The sequence below is a fragment of the Magnolia sinica genome, chromosome 9 (assembly GCF_029962835.1).
Source record: "Magnolia sinica isolate HGM2019 chromosome 9, MsV1, whole genome shotgun sequence".
NCBI lineage: Eukaryota > Viridiplantae > Streptophyta > Magnoliopsida > Magnoliales > Magnoliaceae > Magnolia > Magnolia sinica.
Window position 1 is genome coordinate 27,679,617 of NC_080581.1, and position 22,403 is coordinate 27,702,019.

The 22,403-nt window shown below is 39.3% G+C and overlaps 1 long non-coding RNA gene across 2 annotated transcripts; it reads right to left on the reverse strand.

Annotated features, from left to right (window-relative positions):
* Window positions 1-18,246: 18,246 nt before the first annotated feature.
* On the reverse strand, window positions 18,247-19,551 carry LOC131256187 (uncharacterized). Of its 2 annotated transcripts, XR_009176638.1 has the most exons (5): window positions 19,200-19,551; window positions 18,853-19,097; window positions 18,582-18,785; window positions 18,408-18,500; window positions 18,247-18,335 (listed from the first exon to the last, which is right to left on the reverse strand). It is a non-coding gene; the product is annotated as an uncharacterized LOC131256187 (long non-coding RNA). The 2 variants fall into 2 exon arrangements; XR_009176637.1 differs by having other exon boundaries at window positions 18,272-18,500.
* Between the last annotated feature and the right edge of the window lie 2,852 nt (window positions 19,552-22,403).

A 22,403-nucleotide genomic window follows, 5' to 3' on the forward strand; every position in this document is an offset into this window, starting at 1 on the left:
AACGTTATTTACACACAACGGTTGTGCATAAGCTTATAAAGAAGCTTAGAGGGTGGTGTACATATGTGCATAGAATACTGACAAGTCTATAAGTCATACAATATCAGAGTATACAATGTAAATTGGCTATGCAATATGGAGTCGTAGTGAACCAAATATCAGATGCTAAGGATGCAATGTAATATGCAATTGTTGACGAGCCATGAATACCATCAGCTCATCTAGGCCACATAAATGCAGAAATATGGTTACTTAAATGCCATATGTCGCGGATATAATGCAATATGCAGTGCGAAAGAAATGACCAAGCTGGAGGGTAAAGTCGGGCTAATAATACATAGTATTACAAGCTGTGGGGTCTATCACAAGGGACTTCTATCCAACCAGTCCCATACCTAAATTTGGATAGCTAAACTCAATGTAGTAAACTCCCGATCTCAGGTGGGTCGCGTACCCAACCGAAACCATGGCCATTGCGAAGGTGCATGTAATGATCTAGTTGCGCACCACCAGCCCAACTGGATAGTGAATGAATGAGTCAAATGCTGAGTACGCAATTCCTACTCAATAAGTCCATATATCATATGACTCATCTCTAAGATATCACCGGGGTCTAGTACACTCAACGCCAGCTTGCCGCCCCTATCCGAGCGCATAACTGGGTAAGTGGAAGAGACCTCACTATCCGCTTGCCAATATTGGGCATGACTCATCGATAGCGGATCCATTCATTAAGCCGGTCAAACTCAACCTAGATATTGCCCCCTCACTCAGGTGGGTAAGGTCACACCCCCTTCCAACAGACCACGACATACTGAGAGATGTCGCCTACTGGTATTCGGCACTTAGGCGCTCGTGTATCCACTTGGTCTAAACGTTGGAGTCTCCTCCGGTACCAAGAGGATTTTGAGACTTTCACCCAAGGACATCCAAAGCGCCCATAGTGCTAGAACCAAATATTTATGGTATCCTATCTGGCTGTCCACAATGTGCCTGTGGAGGCCATAGCCCTGATATCGCTAGGGCGTCAAGTGATCATGTCACACAAATGCCAGATGCATGAGTCATGCATCAAATTTGCGTGTATCGCACGATCATGTGGGGCAACTCCGTCTCACAAGGAGTCCCATAATAAACCAACCCAATGGTATATGTTATGATCAATCATTCCTCATAACAAGCATACATATGATGTGTATGAGCGTGTATCATGATGTAATAAAGTACATGAGCATGACTATCTGATAGGGCAGACAACAATAATCCACAATCGACCATCACCGACACGTCACATACTACGAGTATAAACTGAACGACGTGCCCCTTCTACAACTATAGGGGCCTATGCGGTATGTCTTACATTAGCCTTCCAAGGCTCTACATGATCCAAGATGAGGATGGCGGGTCTAGTCCATACGTCGAGATAGGTTCTAAATAGTGGTTATACCAAACCTGATACTACATATTCTTCTATCTACAGCAAGGGGTGATGATGTATTAAGCAACGAATGACCTAGATGATACACTAATGTCAAGGATGGACCTCGCACTTGTCTCAACAAAGAGATGGATGGTGTGAAAAATATGTGATGTACATGTCACGAGGTCCTAGCAAATGGGGTACAAAGGTAGGATACACTTCTCGTGGTGAGTCAAGTGGGTATATAACAAGGTGAGTTCACAAGGTGAGCTAACAGGGTGAACAATTGGGCTTTCTCAACGTCTTAGCATGAATAAATTGGGATTCCTTATGGGGCTCAATACATACACAAAGTGGGCTTGGTGGAGTTCTTACATCTAGGACTGTGTCCTTCCAAACGGATTGGGTAGCCCGCTCAACACCTAAGTGGGCCTTGGGTATGGTTACTAAACTTGGGCAAGACATGCATTTAGATGGGCTACATTACTATGGGTGGCCTAGTGTGAACACAAGGTGGGTTCCAAGGCTTGGGTGGTCCTATAGGGTATGGTGGAAAGCATTATTATCAAATGGGGGCCCATCAGATTGGGATAGCCCGATAAGGGAATGATGGTTATTACTAGTATCAATGGGGGCCCAATGGTTTGGGTTATCCCGGTAGGGTGAGATGGGTATCATTAATAGGGGCCCAACAGTTTGGGGTAAGCTTAATAAGAGGAGATGAGAATGGGCCTAACAATGGGTCTTAGGGAGATTATAACGTGAACATTTAACCATAATTGCTCCCAAGGTAATGGGCTTAACAACGGGCCCTAGGGAGGATTTCAACGGTGGACATTTAACCACTATTGTCTCCTAGTGTGAGTCCACTTGGGATTTGAATCTAATTATCTATGGGGCCCACGACCCTTATACAAATCAGGAAAATGGATGGACATCGTGTATGTAACACATGCATCATGATGGGCCTCATAAGGCAGCCCCATGGTGGGCATATAGCCCATAAATCAGGGTGAGTCTCTCAAGGCAATGGGGCCCACGACCTTAAAGAAAAGGATGAACTGTGTAAATATAACTCATACATCATGGTGGAATCACTCATCACAATTGGGCCTCATATAAGGGCCTCATATACATCACATTGGGCCTCACATAAGGGTCGCATGTACATCACTTGGGCCTCATACAAGGGCCACATACACATCACTTGGGCCTCATACATGGGCCACATATACATCATACATCACAATGGGCCACGCCTATGGGCCTCAAATACATTACAATGGGCCATATCCATGGGCCTCAAATACATCACAATGGGCCACATCCATGGGCCTCAAATACATCACAACAGGCCTCATGCATGGGCCTCATACATATCATAATTGGCCTCGCTCATGGGCCTCAAATACATCAAAACGGGCCTCATACCTGGGCCTCATACACATCATAATAGGCCTCACTCATGGGCTTCAAATACATTGCATTGGGCCTAACCATCGGTGCCTCGAATATATCACAACGGGCTGCACCACCTGGGCCTCAAATACATCTCAATGGGCCACCAGCAGGTGGGCCTGCACCTCCCAAATGGGCCCTATTAGATGAACAGCATGGATGTATAACACATGCCTTAAGTGGGCTGCACGTACCAGCGGACTGGACAGTGTGGCTGCAAAATACATACATCATAGGTGGGTCCCATGTCCAGTAACGGACGAATAGTGTGGATAAGACCCATTCATCACGTGGGGTCCATACAGCTGAACGGTGTGGATCATACATCACGTGATGGTGGGCCATGTGGGTGGGATCCACGGACGGACGACGTGCATGAAACACATACATAAAAGGTGGGTCCCACCGTCCAGACCATTGGACGGTGGATGGGTGGTGTGGATATCACACATACCTCGTGATCAAATCCACAGGACTTGCTGACGTCAATACAACAGCTATATAGCTGCTGTAAGGTACTCCAGCCAATCCATCACCATGGCAGGTGGGTCCCACCATAATATATATATATATATATATTAAAACGCACCAGCATCCAAGCCTTGGACGGGTGGCTTGGATAAAACACTTGCATCGTGGTGGTCCCCACACGTGCTGCAGGTGGGTCCGATGGATGAATGGTGTGGGGATAACACACACCACATGGGTCCCACAGCTACTGGACGTCAATCCAGCAGCCTCCTTTGATGGACGGTATGAATGAAATGCATACATCACAGTGGGTCCTGACCCACCTGGTGGATCAAACTGATATTTATGATTTCCTACATCCAGGGTCTATTAAAAAATGGGCAGCAGCAAGAAAGGCCTCATAATTGGACGGTGTGGATCTAATCCATTTATCAAGGTGGGCCGCAACAGGAAAAGAGAGAGAGAGAGAGAGAGAGAGAGAGAGAGAGAGAGAGAGAGCAATGGAGGGGAGAGGCTCCGCCACTATGAGCCCTCCCTAGGTGGGCCATGCAAATACAATAATACATCAAAATGGGTCCCAAATCATGTAAGCCCTAAATCATAAAAATCAATGGTGGAGATCCATTCTCCATAAAAAATGCAAGGTCTAGATGACCTTCTCATAAATGGAAAAATAAACATCATGATGTGGTCCATGGAGAATGGCCCCATTATGGGATGATCATATGAATCATGGTAGGCCATTGGTCACACCTAGAGTTCAAAGTGGGATTCACACCAATGATCGGTAGGCCTCACTTGCCCCATCATCAAAATACAATCTAATCCTACAAAAACACCCACCTATGGATCTTCTTCTTTGCTTCTTAGACTCCTTAGCTCCTAGGCTTTCTCTTTAAGGGTGGATGATGAAGTTTGAAGGGTTAAGATGAGAGATTTTGAGGTAGGAAGTGGGCCTTGATTTTGGGTTCTTTCTCTCCTTAGAATTTTCTCTCTTGGTTGGTTGAGATTTTGGTAGAGAAATGGGATGGGATGGAGTGATGGATGGGAGAGGGGGATGATGTTGTGTAAGAAGGATGGGATGAGAGGGATGGGTGGTGTTGACTTTTGGATGAGAGAGGGATGGGTGTCATGCCTTGTTGGTAAAAGAGGGATGGGCTAGGTATGGGTTGTGATGTGATGTGTGCTTAATTGATTAATATGATGTTTAGGTGAGATTTTCTCAGAATTCCCAATGCGCGGCATTTTCTTCGAAATATGTGTGGGCACACAACTCCTGGCTTGGGTATCGCATCGGCGCACAAGTCATGGGCTTGGAACCACGACGATGGCGCAGTCGCTAGGGTACAAATCTTGGGTCGAGTCGACTCGGATATACGGGATGCGACTTAGGATCGCGCACAAACGCCGATTATAAGTCGCGAGTTGCCGGAATTTGATGGGGAGGATCGCAGAAGTCTAAGGAACGATACGGACTAAGATATGGGCCTTACACTTACTTCATTTCCCCAACTTAAATGGTGGCTTAAGGTTCTGTCTTCCTTCAAAAATGGTTTTGTTCCTTGCTGGCATTTCATATTAATTTGCATATTTCTTTGTAGCTATGTAAGTTGTTAATTATCAATTTTCTAGTTATATGAAAGAAATATTCAATTCGATTTTTATTGATTTCAAAAGGCAGTTGTGTCGGGCATGGTATTGTTGCACGGTTAATTTGATTCACACACCTTACATCTAAACAAAATCTAAAAGGTCTTACAATACAATATTTTGCTTTGAATAGTTGTCCACAGTCCATTAATAAGTTATTCTGGAAGTATAATGTATCTCAAGCAACTTCTTTGAGATGTTATTCTCGTGCTTCAATTATAAAACCACTTAATGTGTATAAACAGATATTAATGCTTTATTATTGTTCGAAACATTTATTTAACTTTCCATTTCTGGACTTATTATGGAGAGAAATTAGGAGCTCTTCAGTCTTGACAAATACATGGGCACCCCATTGTTCAATGATCTGGATCACTAATCTGATTAAGTGCAATATCTGTGGGACTTCCAAAAAATTTCCGAAAGAGGAAGATTCCAACCCTCTGACCAACTTGATCAGGTTCATATGCAGTTATGCAAGCATGTGTGGGACATCCAAGTTATGGATTAGGTGGCTCTATTCTATAGGGTAACCTAACCCAAAAAGGTGGTACCATCAACCTTATCGTGGGAGGCACATATTTGGGTAGAATGTGAACCTTTGCTTCCTCTCTCTCTCTCTGTCTCTCTCTCTCTCTCTAGCATGCTGAGAGCCAATTGATGCATGCAAGGTTGGACATCCAATGCATGCCAGGTGGCTATGTAGAGAGGCTCATGATTAATGGTAGATGTAGCGTACATTACGCATGTGAAGATCATTAAAATCATAGACTCATTTGGAAAATCAGGAGTTTGCTATCATTGTTTCAAGCAAGAGGAGTTAATTAATAGTCTAGTCACCCAAAAACATTGTAGAATGAAGGATCCTTGCTACATCAATCTTCAGCCTTTTTTTAGTTAAATGTGTATTATTTCTGCATTTCTATTTTGGTATGGCCATTGATCAAGGCATACATGGGAGCCATAGTGATCTGGCCTACTGATCTGATACCTCAGCCACGTTGATGGGCTATAGGCAAAAAATTGCGGTGATTGGACAAATTTCACTGTCTATGATTGTCCTAGTCAGCAAACATGTGTGATCTTTCATGTTCAGCTCTTTCTTTAAATATTTTATGTTTTCTCCCACTAGAAACCCATAATATGCAGTAGTTTAGACGAGAAAAGTAAATTACATGTTTTTTTTTTTTTTTTTTTTTTTAAATTTTCTTTTAAATAACAAGAAATAGTTAACCACCTAATCCACTACTTATGATAATTTGGATAACATGAGATGGAAAATAAACTAAAATTTATGCTCCACTGCACCCTCCTCCACCGCTCCTTTTGTTTTTACCATCGAAATTGATAGCCACCATAATTGGTGGCAATCAATTTTAATTTATATACCTGACTTAACTTGGCCCAAGCTGTCAATGGGTCGGGTTAGTACCCGAACCTAGGTGAGCCAGGTCTAGATCTAGATCTTAGAGAGTTGGACCTAGATCTAATTGGGGTTGGGTACCTATGGTGTTTTTGGATCTAAGTTTGAGTTGGGTTGATGACAAATAGGAGCATTTGGTTGGCCCTACACTATGGATGGATTAGATCACACATGTGTCACTTTGACACATGCATCTCATGTAGACAGGGTGTCTTACATGTGTATGGGATAAGTTTCTTCACTAGAATAATTGCGGCATATCACATATATATAATTTCATGGAATAGGTCTCTTACATGTGTATGGGATAGGTCCCAGCCCAATATAAGTCTGGTATGAGCTTATAATATAAGGCCTGTCAATCTTCTATCAGCCTGATTTAGAGGTTTGCTTGACTAAGGGGAATGTGCAGGAGAACCACCCCATCCACTGTGTGCTACCTAATGTTGGCAAGGCATTTGGGTCTCCCTCACCTTGCGACGCAAATATCAAGTCGATCCGAAACACAGGTCGACCATACCTTAGCTTTGTGCGGCTCATCGTTATGGTTATCTGCCATCTATTCCATTCATCTAATTGAATTTTGGCCTTAATTAAAATTAGGCCGTTGCTTGGAACCAGTCTATCTCGAGCCATTGCCACCCTTTGAAAGTGGGACTTCAAGTATTTGTACGTTTGAGGGGCAGCTGGATGGTGGATCACTTCCCATGTATCAAGACATCCAACTAGCCTAATTTTATGGGAGCCGTTCATAACGCAACTTGTTGCGTTCCACATATACAGGGATCATGCACCAAACAACTTTCCATTAAAGTTGTCCAAATTAGAAAATATATATTTCATCCACATAGTGTCCAATTGGATCAACAGTCTTAATTGTTAGATAATAATTAGTGAAATGCATACTTTGGGAGGGAACCTCGTATAACTTTTAATGCAGTAAAATGCGTATTAGTAGGGCTGTCAATTAATCAGGTTATGGTTAGCTCCTATAGTACCTGTATGGGGCCAACCAAAGTTAGGGTCTTCCCATGTCTAATTCCCTTCAAGCTTGGGTCTAGCTCTTAAAAGGACCAAGCTTAGATCCGATTGGGTTTGGGTTTAGAGTTGAGTTTGGGACAAATAAGAGCATTTGGGTGGCTAAGCCCATAAGATGCATGGATTAGATCATGCACATCCTGCTTTAACACATGGGGCTCTCTTACATATGAGTATCTAAGGAAACATTATTTCTTTAACTATAATCAGAATGAGGCCCGATCTACTACATAGCTTTGTAGGATAAGCTAAAAGTGCACTGAGGTTACTTTCTTCATTTCACAAAGGAGTTATAAAGAGAGAAAAAAATAGAAAAAAAAAGAAGGCTACTCGCATCATGCAGTCTTTGGAGTCTCAATCAGTCTCTAATTCCACTATACAACCCTCACTCAATTTTTTTATTACAACCTTAAACCTGAAATTGGCAAGGCCTTTGGAGGGTTGAAATGGGGCCCACCTACATTAACTTTGTTGATCAATACCGTTCATCAGTTTTTCCATCTCGTTTTATATCATCGGACCTAAAATGAGGCAAATTTGATTGGTCAGTGGGCCGTAGAAAGCCTCAGTAGTGGATAAGCTATGGACCATTAAATGGAATCTAAGATGGTGTGGACCACTTGATTATTTGATTGCCTCATTTTTAGGCTCAACACAAAATAATTTTTACATTCGAATGAATGACATGGATCATCAATAAAAAAAAAATGGTGGGCCCATAATGCGGACCCATCTTAACGTGTGAGTAATCCCTGTTGAGACTCAATAGTTGGTAAGGCGTCAGCCTTACCCAACACGGTGCAACACTTTTCGTGGGGCCCACCTTACTGTATGTATTCTATATCCATGACGTCCGTCACTTTTTTAAAATTTTTTTAAAATTTTTTTTAGGATATTATCCCAAATATGTAGCAGGTCTAATTATCGGGTGTACCATACTATATACTATAGGAAACAAGTTCTCCTGTGAGCCATCATATACTTCAAATGTACATAGTCCATAGCCATCGATCCCTTTCCTAGCAACCTTTACCTCTGGAGAAGTTTGGCCCACTTCAAATGGATGGACTAGATTTCAAAGCAACATGGACGCCCCATGGTGATTAGCAGACCCATTCTAGATCATGCCACATCCACCTTAGGGCTTGCCCGGCAAACTTGCACGTGATGTGGACGTGCAAGTGCGTGACTAAGTGAAGTAGCTGAATTGTATCCTTTTCCATTAAAAAATCCAAGTGTATTTGCTCACATAAAAAATGAAAGAAGCCTTCACATCACATGTGCTAACATGGCATCATTTCTCAGGATTTGTTTGTAAACATTTTATAACTAATAAAACTTATAGGCACTCAAACAACTCTTTAAATCTTTCATTTTGATTATTCAAACTTTCCGGAGATTGTCTCCATACATACTAAATCATGGAATCTATGGAGATTTGGATTATTAATCACAGAAAACGGAATGCACCAATGGACAAATCTCTCTCTCTCTCTCTCTCTCTCTCTCTCTCTCTCTCTCTCTCTCTCTCTCTCTCTCTCTCTCTATATATATATATATATATATATATATATATATATATATATATAATGCTAAGTCAGTTCTTAACACTTTGCTTAACTCAACACACAAAAGGCTAATTAAATGCCCTTAAATAAAATACACTTAATATTATTAAAAGAGGACTTGGGCTTGCAGGCGGGCCCATTTGATTTGATCACAAATGTGGGGCCAATTGGCAGCATGTAGATGCCCGTGACCAGTGCACTATGGTCCTTATATTTTGGCATAAGAATAGACTTTGATGGTATCTCTAAAACCATTAAAATTGCCATAATTAGGGTTAATCAGCCGGAACCAAGATTTGGGCCCCACTTAATAAACCACCCTGTGGATAACAGATAAACACCAATCATCCCTATTCATAACAGTTAGACATCAATTATCATTATCCATGGTTTAGCTCATTGGGTCCTAGAGTATATAACAGTTCTAGGTCCATCAGGATTGCAAAAGCCTTCCAAAATGGGCCTAAATGTCAGCATGCCCACTTTCCCTTTAATCCAGGCCTAAACCTACTCTCCCTTCTTCTTTTCTTCTTCATCTCCTTCATTGGGCCCATGATTTTAGTTAGTTGGAGCTGAATAATAGGCTAAAAGCACACTTCCCCAAGCTTTAAAAAAAAAAAGCCAGGCCCAGCGGGTCAGCCCATCTCCCTCTTTTTCTTCGCTTTATTTTCTTTTTTAGGGTTTTAACATAAACCATCTTCCAAAACCAAGCCTATTGCAGCCATGACAACCCATTTTCCCTCCCTTTCTTATTATTATTTGGGTTTATATAAGTGTCGTTGTTATGGCAGCCATAAGGTGGCAGTGGCCATGCCTACCGCTGCCACAACTGCTTCGGGCAACAATGACCATTACTGTCACTACCATGACTATTTCGGGTGGCAAGGATCAATGAGGAAGAGAGATCGAGAACGAGAGAGAAGATGAATGGCGATCAATATGCATGATGGAAATAAATGGGCATAGGAAAGAATAATATTTGAATTTTGGAAGGCAATCCTCATATCATCAATCCTCACAATTCCATCACATATCCGTCGTAATTGCTCTAATACAATTGAAGGACAACTCAGATGGATGGGCGTGCACGATCTGACGTTATCTATACAATATATAAAGTTTTTTCACATAAAGTACTTGCAGATGGACAGTCTGCATGTAGTGGTTTACTTAACCATTATGGGAGTGGAGAGGATCTAATTACCCCTATAATTCTAAAGTCACGCATAATTTCTTTCATATTTTCTCTTTGGAATCCTTCTCGTTTGTGATACCTTTAGGAGGGAATATCTCCCGTTATATAGGGAAGAATCTAGAGATATGAGTTTAGATGAGGTAAAGAATACAGAGATACAAGAGGAGTTTAGATGAGGTAAGAGACTTGTTCCCATTTCATCTAATATCTCTTATATACTTTCTTTTTCTAAATTTAATTTTAAATTTAAAAGAGAAATAATGAAGTTAAGAAAGAGAAAAATAAGAAGAAACCATGTGGAACCCACCCACTAGTGGTTTGCTCACATTTGACCTCATATGCCCATATCCAACACACATCAATGCTTAGACTTTTCTAGTATGCTTAATTAATATAGACTGTAAATTTTAAAACCATTAATCAAATGGTTAGGATCATCAAATAAAAGTAATTTGAGAGGCATGGCCAACAAGGTGGGGCACATCATGTAGGTACATAGCTTAGACCTTCTATTTTACTCAGTATGGGCGTTCAGTTTTGTAACCAGTAATTAGATCATTAGCATCATCTAATAAGAGTGATTTGGGATCGCTAGATGACAGAGAACAGAGGGTGAGCGCCACATGATGAATAATCTATGTCAATGATTAGATCTTTGCTATTGTAATCAATATGTATCAACCATTTCTAAATCTGTTAATCAAATGACAAGTAGCATCCATTCAGATGGTTTGAGTTATATGGGCCAATAAGGGTGGCCTCACATGAAGGAAAATCCATATCAATGATTAGAACATTTCTAATATAATTATTATGGCTAATCTTCCCATAGCTATTTATATGATAGATCATCCATTGCCATAGCTATTGATTTGATGGCTAAGATCATCCAATCACATTGATTTGAGAGGGATGTCGTTGAGGGTGGGTCCTATCAATGGATAGGCCATAAGGATGACAAAACATTTTCATTATCATCAACATGGATTTCCATTTTCTTATATATAGTTCTTGCGCTTGGACTTTGGTGTCCATTTTCTAGACAGACTTGGACAGTGATCCCACTCCTATTGATATCTGTTTTTGAGCCATCTACATTTAGTGAGATTCATACAGTGGGTTGCATGTGTTCATGATGTGTGGCAATAATATTGTAGGGTATATTAGGTTATAGAAAAAATTTCCCACTTGTATGCTTAGGAGAATTTTTTTTAAAAAAAAAAAAAAAAAAATTTTAATAAAAAAAAAGAAAAAAGAAAAAGAAATATGTAATCAAACATGGTAAAACCTCTACTCTGAAAAACTATTACCCTATAAAATGACTAAATGATGCATATGAAAATACTTGGCAATATAAAGCATTTGTAAGCCCATAAATAAGATTACAACCTACAACTATAGTACATGTCTACTGCAAATGGTGTTATTCAATAACTAAATAGTAGTAAAATAGTGTTATTCAACATTGGGAGTGAGCACATGTAACATATGTATATGTGTAGTGAGGAAAGGAAAGAAAGAGAATTCGTGGCAAAAGGAAAGATAACACGCACATGCAGATAGAGACTGAGAGAAGGTGGACGATCCATCCCAACTCTTTTTTTTTTTTTTCTCATTTAGCGGCTCACTCAACCCTTCAATTTACCTCATTATTTTGGATTTTCACCCTAACATAAACTACGTAATAGACATATGTAGTTAATGTTGCATAGTCATCATGTTGGACTCCTCATAGCCTTTGCTGTACATGCTCTTAATAACATGACTTTCATGTGTGCTACCACTACACCAAAATCGTTACTTAGGAACGCCTACTCTTTTGGTTCAAAAACGATTTTGGGTTGTTCCTAATTTGTTGTGGTTTTTCACCGTGCTAGAAATTTCATTTACGACTGTTTTAATCGCCCAAAGCCCCGAACCCTCTCTCTCTCTCTCTCTCTCTCTCTCTCTCTCTCTCTCTCTCTCTCTCTCTCTCTCTCTCTCTCCAAATCGGAGCTCAATGAAGAGAGCCTTGGCGAGCACAACGTACCGCAGGTAAAGAAGATTTTCACCACCAGCCCCTTCTAAAAAGGCCTAACCAATTCTCAGCTCTACATCAACCACATTCGCAAGGTCGCCCTCAACCTTAGCAGCCAGAGCCATGTGACTCGAGCGACCGCTGCCAGCTCCATCTCGACCACCTTAGTCATGCTCCAGGCACTAGTCACAGTCTGCCTTAAAGGGAGGGGATCTCCCAATGCTGCCTAGGACGCTGATGATGCCCTTCCTCTTCCTCTGCTATCGCTTCGCATGTCTTCTCCTCCAAAGGTCATAGATTATGGGGTTTTCGCAACTATGGTGCAGACTGGCTGAGTGAAGGCCCTTGAGGAGGAGAGTTTCAATTGTGCCGCCGAAGGGATGTGGCAACCATGTCCAAGGGTTGCAAAAGGATTTGACATTGGAGAAGTTCACTTGGGTGAATAAGTACCGACCTAAGGCTATCAAGAAATTCATCTGCAATAGAGATAAAGTAGAGTTGCCGCAGAGCATGGTGAGTTGAATTTATATCACTTGTTGTTTTTCTACACACCGGGCTTATGATCATTGTGATTCCCCTTGCTGTATTTTTTCTATAACCATCTATTTGTAGAACATAGGTCAAAAGGTTACAATTTTTTGATCTAGGAGAATTTTGGGGGTGATGGTCCATCCATAGTGGGCCACCATCCATCAACAGTCTGGGTTAGTAAGCTGTTGCCCCAATTGTATGACTGTGGACAGGGATGTTGTGTGTCCTGAAGTGTAGGATCAGATAACTAATCACGCATACTATAAGAAAAATTAGTCTTTACCGGCGGCCAAAACCGCCGATATAACCCCTTAAAAACGCCGGTATATATATTTAGCGGCGCTAATAAAGCGGCGCCAGAGGCGTATTTTCTAAAAGTTTTTGCGGCGCCAAGCCATTTTTAGCGGCGCTTCACAGAGCGCCGCTAATAGTAAGTCTGTTGCGGCGGTCTCTCTGGTTTGAGCGGCGCTTTTTCTAAGCGCAGGTAAAAGTGGGAAAAGCGCCGGTCTATCTAAGCGCCGGTAAAGACCGGTTTCCTAGACACTTTTAAATACGAAAAAGCATCAACAAAGATCTGTACAAGCGACAATAAAATAAAAGGCTCTTCCCATTCCAAGAACTCCCACCAATGAGCAAAATGTTATATTTAGTATCAGGTGTTGGAGAATAATAAAATAAAATAAAATAAAAAGCTCTTCAAGTCAACAGAATGATATGTGCATCCATGTAACCTGATGTCGAATGCCATTGGATTCATCAGCTTATCCAGTATCCTACATGGATCTACATTGTTGTTGTGCACCAGATAAACGATTGAAGCATGGGTTCAAATTTTGATGAGGTTTGTTCATGAGACAGACAAGATGAGATTAGAATTCCATAAGCAGAATGAGCAAGAAATATTCAGTATCAAAAACCCCAACAGAACTGTGTTCTGTTCTTGTGTCTTGATTACTTGGAAGTCCAAAAGGAATTGGCAGTCTTGCAACCTAACCTTGAAAGACAATATCAAACCAACCACGCCAAAGGGAGCTTTCTTTGTTGCATCAAATGAGAAGATTAGCTTCCCACCCTTCACCATTTCCTGAAAATAGGAGTAAAGCAAGCAAAGAATTCTAGTTAATGTAATGGAACTAGCTTCACAAATATTGATTGCTCCAACCATTAACAAAAGGCATATACTGCACCTATGCATCATGTTTGTCAAAATATCCCAAATATCACAAATCATATAAGATTCCAAACAATTTACAATTGATCAATCACTGTGAAATGCCAAGTTATTTACAATTTTTTCATCATTTTGTTTTATTTTTATTTTATTATTTATTTAAAATATTATTTATTCATGTACAGAAGTGTCCCCATATCTAGATTTTTGGAGTTTTCCATGTCAGACACTTTTACACTTGGCACCCATGCGATGTGTGCAGGTAACGCTGGATGTCCCACATGTGCCAAGTTGGCATTTATAGGCACATGCAAAAGTGTTTGCGGCTTGGCACATAAGGGCTTAGCATGACCCATTTCACAATTTTCATTTATGATCTAGGTTGTTTCTTTCAAGTTACAGAAAATATTTTGGAGTGATGATTATTTCACTAAGTGGGCCATGACATTCTTTCAAAGCTATTGTTCCTCAATTAAAAAAAATAAAATAAAATATTTCAACTCTCTCCCCCTGTGTGTGTGTGAGTTTTGAAAGTAATCTATGTCCCTTTTTATGGCTTTGCTGCCATATTTTTCCTCGTACCTCGCACGTTTCACTTCTAATGGCGCTATTTAACAGGAAAGCACAACTGATGAAGGCACTGTTGAGGATGGTGCAAATGATGTGAGCGTCGGACTCAACTTGATAGACTTTCGATTCGAAGTTTTAAGTTTCCAATATTTTGTTGTTGTTTGGTTAATCTATTTGGTTATTTGAGTGCACAATCAGGTCATCTGCTAAAAAATGAAGTTACTTTTTTAGACCCAAGTTTCAATGGCGATTTTATTTTTATTTGTAATTTTTAGGAGGTAGGTCAATGTCATTTCGTCAAACGGAATTGATATCTATAACTAGTCTGATTGGTGTTAACACGCTTCCCATTTTACTGATGGCAATACTAGAGTCTTTTTCATATCATATAAGATTCTTTCTTCATTTTGCTTTAAATTCTAATCTTTGAAGGAATTTTGTACAGAGATCATTACGATGGCTTTATTTTGACCTTCCAATTTACCATAACACCGCTTTAGCTTTGATTTTGCAAGAAACTTGAATCATTCCAATTTACTATAACAGTTATAGTAAATTTAAGGGTTGATGCTGATCATATTAGAATTCTTCATTCTCAAGCCCTGTGTGACTAGTACTCATAGATTTAGACAGCATGAACCAAACAAACAAGACCCTAATATAAACTTATTTCTGCAAAATGCAGAAAAAATCTCTCCTCTAATTTGAAATGTGGAAGTTAAATCATCACCAAGATGGAAAAACATAACATACATTAGTCAACATGAGATATACATTTTGGTATATACATGCAAATGCATCCAAAGAAACAGAAATCCCCTCTCAAGTAGTGCATACACAACAATGCAATGAATCTCTAAAAGATAATGCAATGGAAAGATACCGCATACAGCAACCGGGACGTGATGTGTACGTCTTAGAATTTTGGATAAAAAAGTATAGTCATATACAACAAATAAGGAATTATAGAGATTATAGAAAACCTTAAGATGGGTGGAAGCCTTGTCCTTGTCGGTGAACATGCCAATCGACTCCATGACATGCTCAGCACCAGTCTTACCCCATGGTATCTCTTCAGGGTTCCTAAAGATTTCCACAGAATCATGCAAATTTTAGTGACATGAGATTTCAATTCAAGGCAAGAACATGTCTTCATCAGCAGATACACACTGCAAGAAAGAAAAAATAAAAATAGGAATTCCAATTTTTCAACAGGAGAAATTATAGCCAAAGTAGTCTGGATTATTTCCATTTCATGTTCTCAAATGAATATGGCAATCGACATGAAAAAGACAATCAGACTTGCCAGAACACAGGTGTCGTAGAAGAAAAAAACAAATTAAAATGTGACTTACAGCTTGTATGCCCTTTCCAGTGGCTACACTATCTTCAAAGTGGACATCTTCCTGGCCTACTAAAATCTTGGCCAGTTTTGAACGGACGATTCCTTCCTGCACCATAGCAATACCACACAAATCATTCAGGCTTTGAAAAAGAATCAGTTCAGAAGAATACCAACAAATTTAACAGATCTTACAAACATACGTCTTTCCTGACTGTTCTTCCTCGAAAGAAGAGGAGGGTGATGCATCTTCTGCTTGTTTAACCAGGGTGGTTCCTTCAGTAGGAACATGCTACATCACAAAGCACTCAGTAACCATAGAGCGCGAGGATAAACGTAAGAGGGCAGTTGCTATGTTCTATTTATAAAGCCAAAATGCAACTTTGGAAGGAAATGCACCCCACCTGCTTAAATATTTGAGAAACAGGATCTAAGCCTCTAGTTATTCTACAAAATAGCCTATACATCCTTGAGAGATCATCCACCTAACATAGTGAAGATAACAAGAATATTTTTTGCTCACTAAACTGAAAGACAACGCATAATCTTCACACAGCAGCAACAACATAACCAATAACAAATTACATTTGCATCTCTACCTGGTGGTTGTATGTAATATTTGTGAATGCTTCCACAAGTTGTTCTACTGCAGTATAATCCTTAGCCCTGCAATTTTAAGGAGAAATATACACTTAGAACTCCAAAAAACAAAGTTAGACATGGCCTATAGTTGCATGAAGAAAGAAAGGAAGCGCTAACAAATTCATGGTAGAAGTCCATAGCACAAGTTCAAAGCGTGAGCAGCACATGGTAGAAGGAACCTGCAATTAAGATGATCTAAAATCGTACAACAGCGCTTCTCCCGCCTCCTTTACCCGGGCTTGGGACCGGCAATGTAAGTAGTTGCATTGGCAGAGTTAAAAACGGGCTTACGATCCATTTGGTTTGATAAAAATTTACCAAATGGAGCTTAAGACTTATAATACTACAAATATGTACCAAGAATAACAACAGTAAAACTTACATAGATGTAGTTGTTCTCCTTCGCATTGGATCTTAAGTCAATCCAAATTGCAAAATTAGAGTCGAACACTTTCTATCCAAAACCAATCACACATCAATCCTGAACTCATGCACAAAATATAAAATATTTATAAGAGAGAGAGAGAGAGAGAGAGAGAGAGGTCCTTTCATTTAGCTCAATCCATCTCTCCTTAAACTTGCAAAACAAAACAATAAAAAGAAATTAATTAGTATTCGCAATCTTTTGTACAAGAAATTCTATTGTATTTGAAAGAAAAAAAAATCTTACCTTACACAAAATAGAGGGCCAAACAATACTCGTTCCAATAGCATCTCCAAATGTTTTATATCGTCCATAGGGTCTTATCAAAACCTCATCCCGTACTATTGCCACATGAATTAATACTTCCCAGAAACCAATTCCAAGTTCATGCCCCCCTACTTTTGTGAGCAGATCCTTGCTCAAAACAACTCCTTTAGCAATAGTAACCCCGGGTTTCGTGATACTTGTAAGACTAACTCCAGTCACATCCTATAAAATAAAATACACTATCTAATTAAAAACACAATAATATCAAAATATAATAAAAGAACTATTCACTTGGTATAAGGAATTACCCCGGTACTAGTGCAACTCGTGGTCTTCCCCTTATTCGTCGAGTGTTTCTGCAAATGATAACTCAATATCAATCATTATATACAAACTAAACTATATATAATCTAGGACATAGTGCATATGTAAATATATACATGTATATAATATAATTACTCGAGAGGTCACCCAATGGCTTGATGATGAGGATGGTTGGTTCATGTTAGAACTAGCTGCAACACCAAATACTGTGGGTGGGTTATTGTTTGCATTGTTCATAGTGGCTATCAATTTCATCAGAGTTTCTTTTAAGGAAGAAATTTCTGCATCTCTTGCAGACGAGATTTCAACTATAGTTTTTTTAAGGGATGACATTTCAACTTCTCTTAAGGATGAGAGTGCAGCTATATTTTCTTTTAGAGAGACTATGTCAGCATGTAGTTCTTCATATCTTTCATCTCTCCTTTGAGCAATGGAGGCCATCCTTTGTTGGCTGGATGTTGCGCCCCACAATTCAGATGGAGATGGTCCTAACCCATAAGTGCGGACACGACCATGCCTATCTTCTCCCATGACTTGAGATAATAGGTCATTCTTTGTCGTGCTATTCTGTGAGGCTCCAGGTTGCTGAGACATTTCTTCATTAAGTTTTGCTTGCAATAATAATTATCACATGGTAACAATTAATGTGAAAATACTATAGTTGCTACTACACATTTATATGGAGCTCTTATTGCATATAAATACATTAACATACCATTACTACTGATGAGGCCGGCCTCATCCACAAGGTTTCCATCTTTGCATGTATGAGTCAATATAAACATATTTACTCGGCTTAGACCCTCCCCATTGGCCTTTTTCCTCTATTATTATGTAAACAAGTTATATAACACAAATATACTAACATGGTTAGTCAGGTTATTAATAAAATTTACCTCTTCTTCACGTATTCGCACAAAACTCTTCGCGCCTGCCACGTGGTTAATCAGTTGTTTCTTCCGATTCTCTATATTTGTTTTAGAACGAGCCTATATGTGACACACCAACAAAATAAATCATAAGATATCAACAAAAGATTTTGTATAATTCTATAATTGAATGAGGCATACCTTCCCCTCTTCAGAGCTCCAAAATTGAATGAGAGTCTTCCATTGATCCTCTTGGACCTGCTCATCAAGATCTGCGAGCCGCTCCTCATCAGTCTCATGAGAAGAGTAGTGGAGTTTCTTCAGCTTGCGCTTCCATTCCCTCCATTTTTTACCAATTGACTTCAGCACCTAAGCCTTAGCATTACCATCAAACTCAAACTTTGACTGCATTACATGTTAAATGCAGATAATCACATAATGAACAAAAAAAAAGAAGCATTATAACCATTACCAGGACAAGCCCCCACATATCATCTTTCTTCGCATTCGGCACTGCCCTTTAATCATTAAATGTAAGGGGAGCATATTCTCCATTGCATGCTATTGTTCCTATGAAATTTGTCAGCTTACTAGCATTGTCACAAATGGGCTGCCCTACATCGTTGATGGAAATAGAAATCCGTTGACCTTCACGCATTTTCCATACATCAAAGCATCGTGTGGGGCCTCGAGTCCTTGGTTTCTTAGACGTTGAATCTGTTGAATAAAATTACAATGGTACATATAAAACTAATTAACAAAAGCAAATTACATGGTAAAACACATTGTCCACGAGAGAAGAACACATTTTTGTTATACCACTAGTAGCCTGAGGTAGCTGAGGCTAGGCATGACCAACATTAGTTTGGGGCAGCTGAGGCTGGCTGCTGCTATCAGTCATAGGGCCTACAGATTGTTTAACCCTGCGTCTAGTACTCATGTTTAACACCTATATATGTCTAGCAATATTGTAATTAAATATTTCTCATTTAAATGGAGATTCATAAAATGAACAACTTGATTTGTGGACAGTTGCATATTGAAATATACAAGTCGTACAAATTGCAAATCCCATTATGAATGGAACATATTCCAAAATCATCATATCAAGTAAAAGACATGTGAATTTCTATACAATGAAAATAAATGAACATGCAAAAATAATAATAACTCAACCATATCAAAAAAGCCATGTGAATTTCTCTTTCATACTTTAGGACAATCTAGTATATAAGAAATTAATTATTGTATATAATGTCATTTCCATCACAATCAGAAAACTCAGTATCATCTGCTTGGTCATCTACCATTGTCTGGGTGGGTGGCTGAATAACCATTTGGAACTTTCACTCGCTTCAAAACTTTGCAGAAATCATCTTTCTCACTCGATGACATGGTAAATCATGTAGGTGGCAAATATGTTTTGTTCAATGAAAGCTACCTTGGATGCAATGTTTGTCTTATACCCATATCTTGCATGTCGAGACGTGCCTTTAAATTGTCCTTTGTTTTCCCTTCAATGTTCAACAGTGTCCCAAGCACATTGTCACACATATTCTTTTCAATATGCATCACATCCAGATTGTGCCGCAACAAATTATGCTCCCAATATGACAAATCAAAAAAGATATTCTGCTTCTTCCAGTTATATCAAATTTTTACATTATCCTCTCGTCTTCTCTTGTGCCCATAATTGCCAGGAGTCTTCTTCTCAAATGTGACATTAATTCCTTATAACTGATCCAACACATTAGACCCAGATAACAAAGTTGGTGCCTCACTAAATTCTTCTGTACCATCAAAAGATCTGCTATTACTTCTAAATTTATGATCAAGTTCCAAGAATCGACGATGACCCATATAACAAAACTCTCGACCATGCTTCAAGTATTTAGACGAAGTGTCCTTGTTACAGCAAGGGCAAGTAAGGCGTCCTTTAGTGCTCCATCTAGACAAGTTCACATATGCAGGAAAGTCACCGATAGTCTACAACAATGCTGCACGCATTCGAAATATTTCATTGCTTGAGACATCATAAGTATTTATGCCAACCTCCCATAATTCCTTCAACTCATCTATTAAAGGTTGCAAATATACGTCAATATCATTATAGCTCCAGAAGGACCAAGAATAAGCAAGGACATCATGAAATAAGATTGCTTCATACACATTCATGGTGGCAAGTTATATGGTATCAGAATAACCGGCCATGTGCTATGAGCAATACTCATTGCCTTGAATGGATTGAAACCGTCAGCTGCTAACCCATGTCTAACATTGCAACTATCTGATGAAAAGGTCGGATGGTAGTGGTCAAAAGTTTTCCACGCCGGAGAGTCAGCTGGATGCCTTAACATTCCATCTTCAGTGCGACACTTGTAATGCCATTTCATGGAAGACGTTGTTTTAGATGACATGTACAACCTCTGGAGCCTTGGTTTCAAAGGAAAATGACAAAATATTTTGGCTGGAATTTTTCTCTCTTTGGCAGTCGAAGAAGTTGCCTCGTCATCTGATTGATGTTAAAATATTTTCCATCTGGAAGCACCACATATACCACATGATTGCTCGTCGACAGCCTCCTTCCAATATAACATACAATCATTGGGACAAACATTAATTTTATTGTATTTTAGACCTAAGTCCCCAATAATCTTCTTAGTCTCATAGAAAGACCTTGGTAAGGTTTCACCTTTGGGAAGTGCATCCTTTAGCAATTCAAGTAATATCGTGAATGACTTGTCACTCCATCCACCAAGAAACTTTATGTGATATAGTCGAATAACGAAAGAAAGCTTACTAAACTTCTTGTAGCTTGGGTACAATTCCTTATCGGCATCTTCTACTAATTTGAAAAATTATTGTGCTTCGGTATTAATCCCCTGTGTAGGTCTATATGTTGCATCACTCTCTTGATCATTCGGGCCCAAAAAATCGAATGCATCGTGTAACAATTCGTGCATATTATCATTTAGATCCAGATTAGGCATATAAGAAGATGTGGCTTCCCCATGAAAATGCCAATGATTATAACTCATATTAAATCCGTCACACACAATATGATTGTATACTTCTTATCGAGATACCCAGAAGTTGTTATTGCAGTTCTTACATGGACATAGGATCCTCACTCTATCACTTGCATTTGTAAATGCAAAGTCTAGGAATTCCGTAGCTCCACTTAAGTATGCATTGCTTACCCTAAATCATTCAATGCAATTGGAGGACATATTAAACAATGCATCTTAACCATTAGGCAACAACAACTGGAATGAGAAGTTACCGAGATACCTTGACAAACGAATCCAACTCTTATCCATCACTATGTTCCTTGACTACTTCGACAAGTTAGTTGAAATACAATGTGAGCCCAATAAAGCTTCCTAGGAGAGAAACTAAAATGGGTTTAAGAGAAATTTAAGGAAGAGTACTAAAGAGACAAATTATAATGAAACAAGCACCATTATTGCTCACCCCAAAAGCGACGACGATTTAGGCAGCTAATAGAATCTCTAATGGTATCTTTAACTGACTAATTAAATCAGTCACCCATCCAAGACTGGATAGATTGTAATACTTTCATGTTCCCATTTAAATGCCCACACCGAAATTCCGGCAGCATCTCCCCATGTCTCTTCAAATACGTTGATCTTGCATTTGATTCTCATGTCAAGTATCCACATAATGTGAGGATATTTGACATTAGAAATAAAAATAAGAAACGTAACCAGAGAGAAAAGGACAGATACAACGCAGAACTAGCATGTGCATTTAAATCAGGGAGCTGAAAGCATTCTAATCTATCCATCCTTGAATTGTCCAAACGTGGGACAATTTAAAAATTTTTATGCCTCCAAAAGAACACTATATCTATGCTTGGCCACATAAAAATTCTTAAATAGGCAACTGATTGTCCGATACTTCAACAATTACATGATCAATCACAATTGGCATTCATCGTCTAACTAAATAATAACAGAATGAATTTTAAACTAAATAAATGAATTTTATTTTGATAAATTA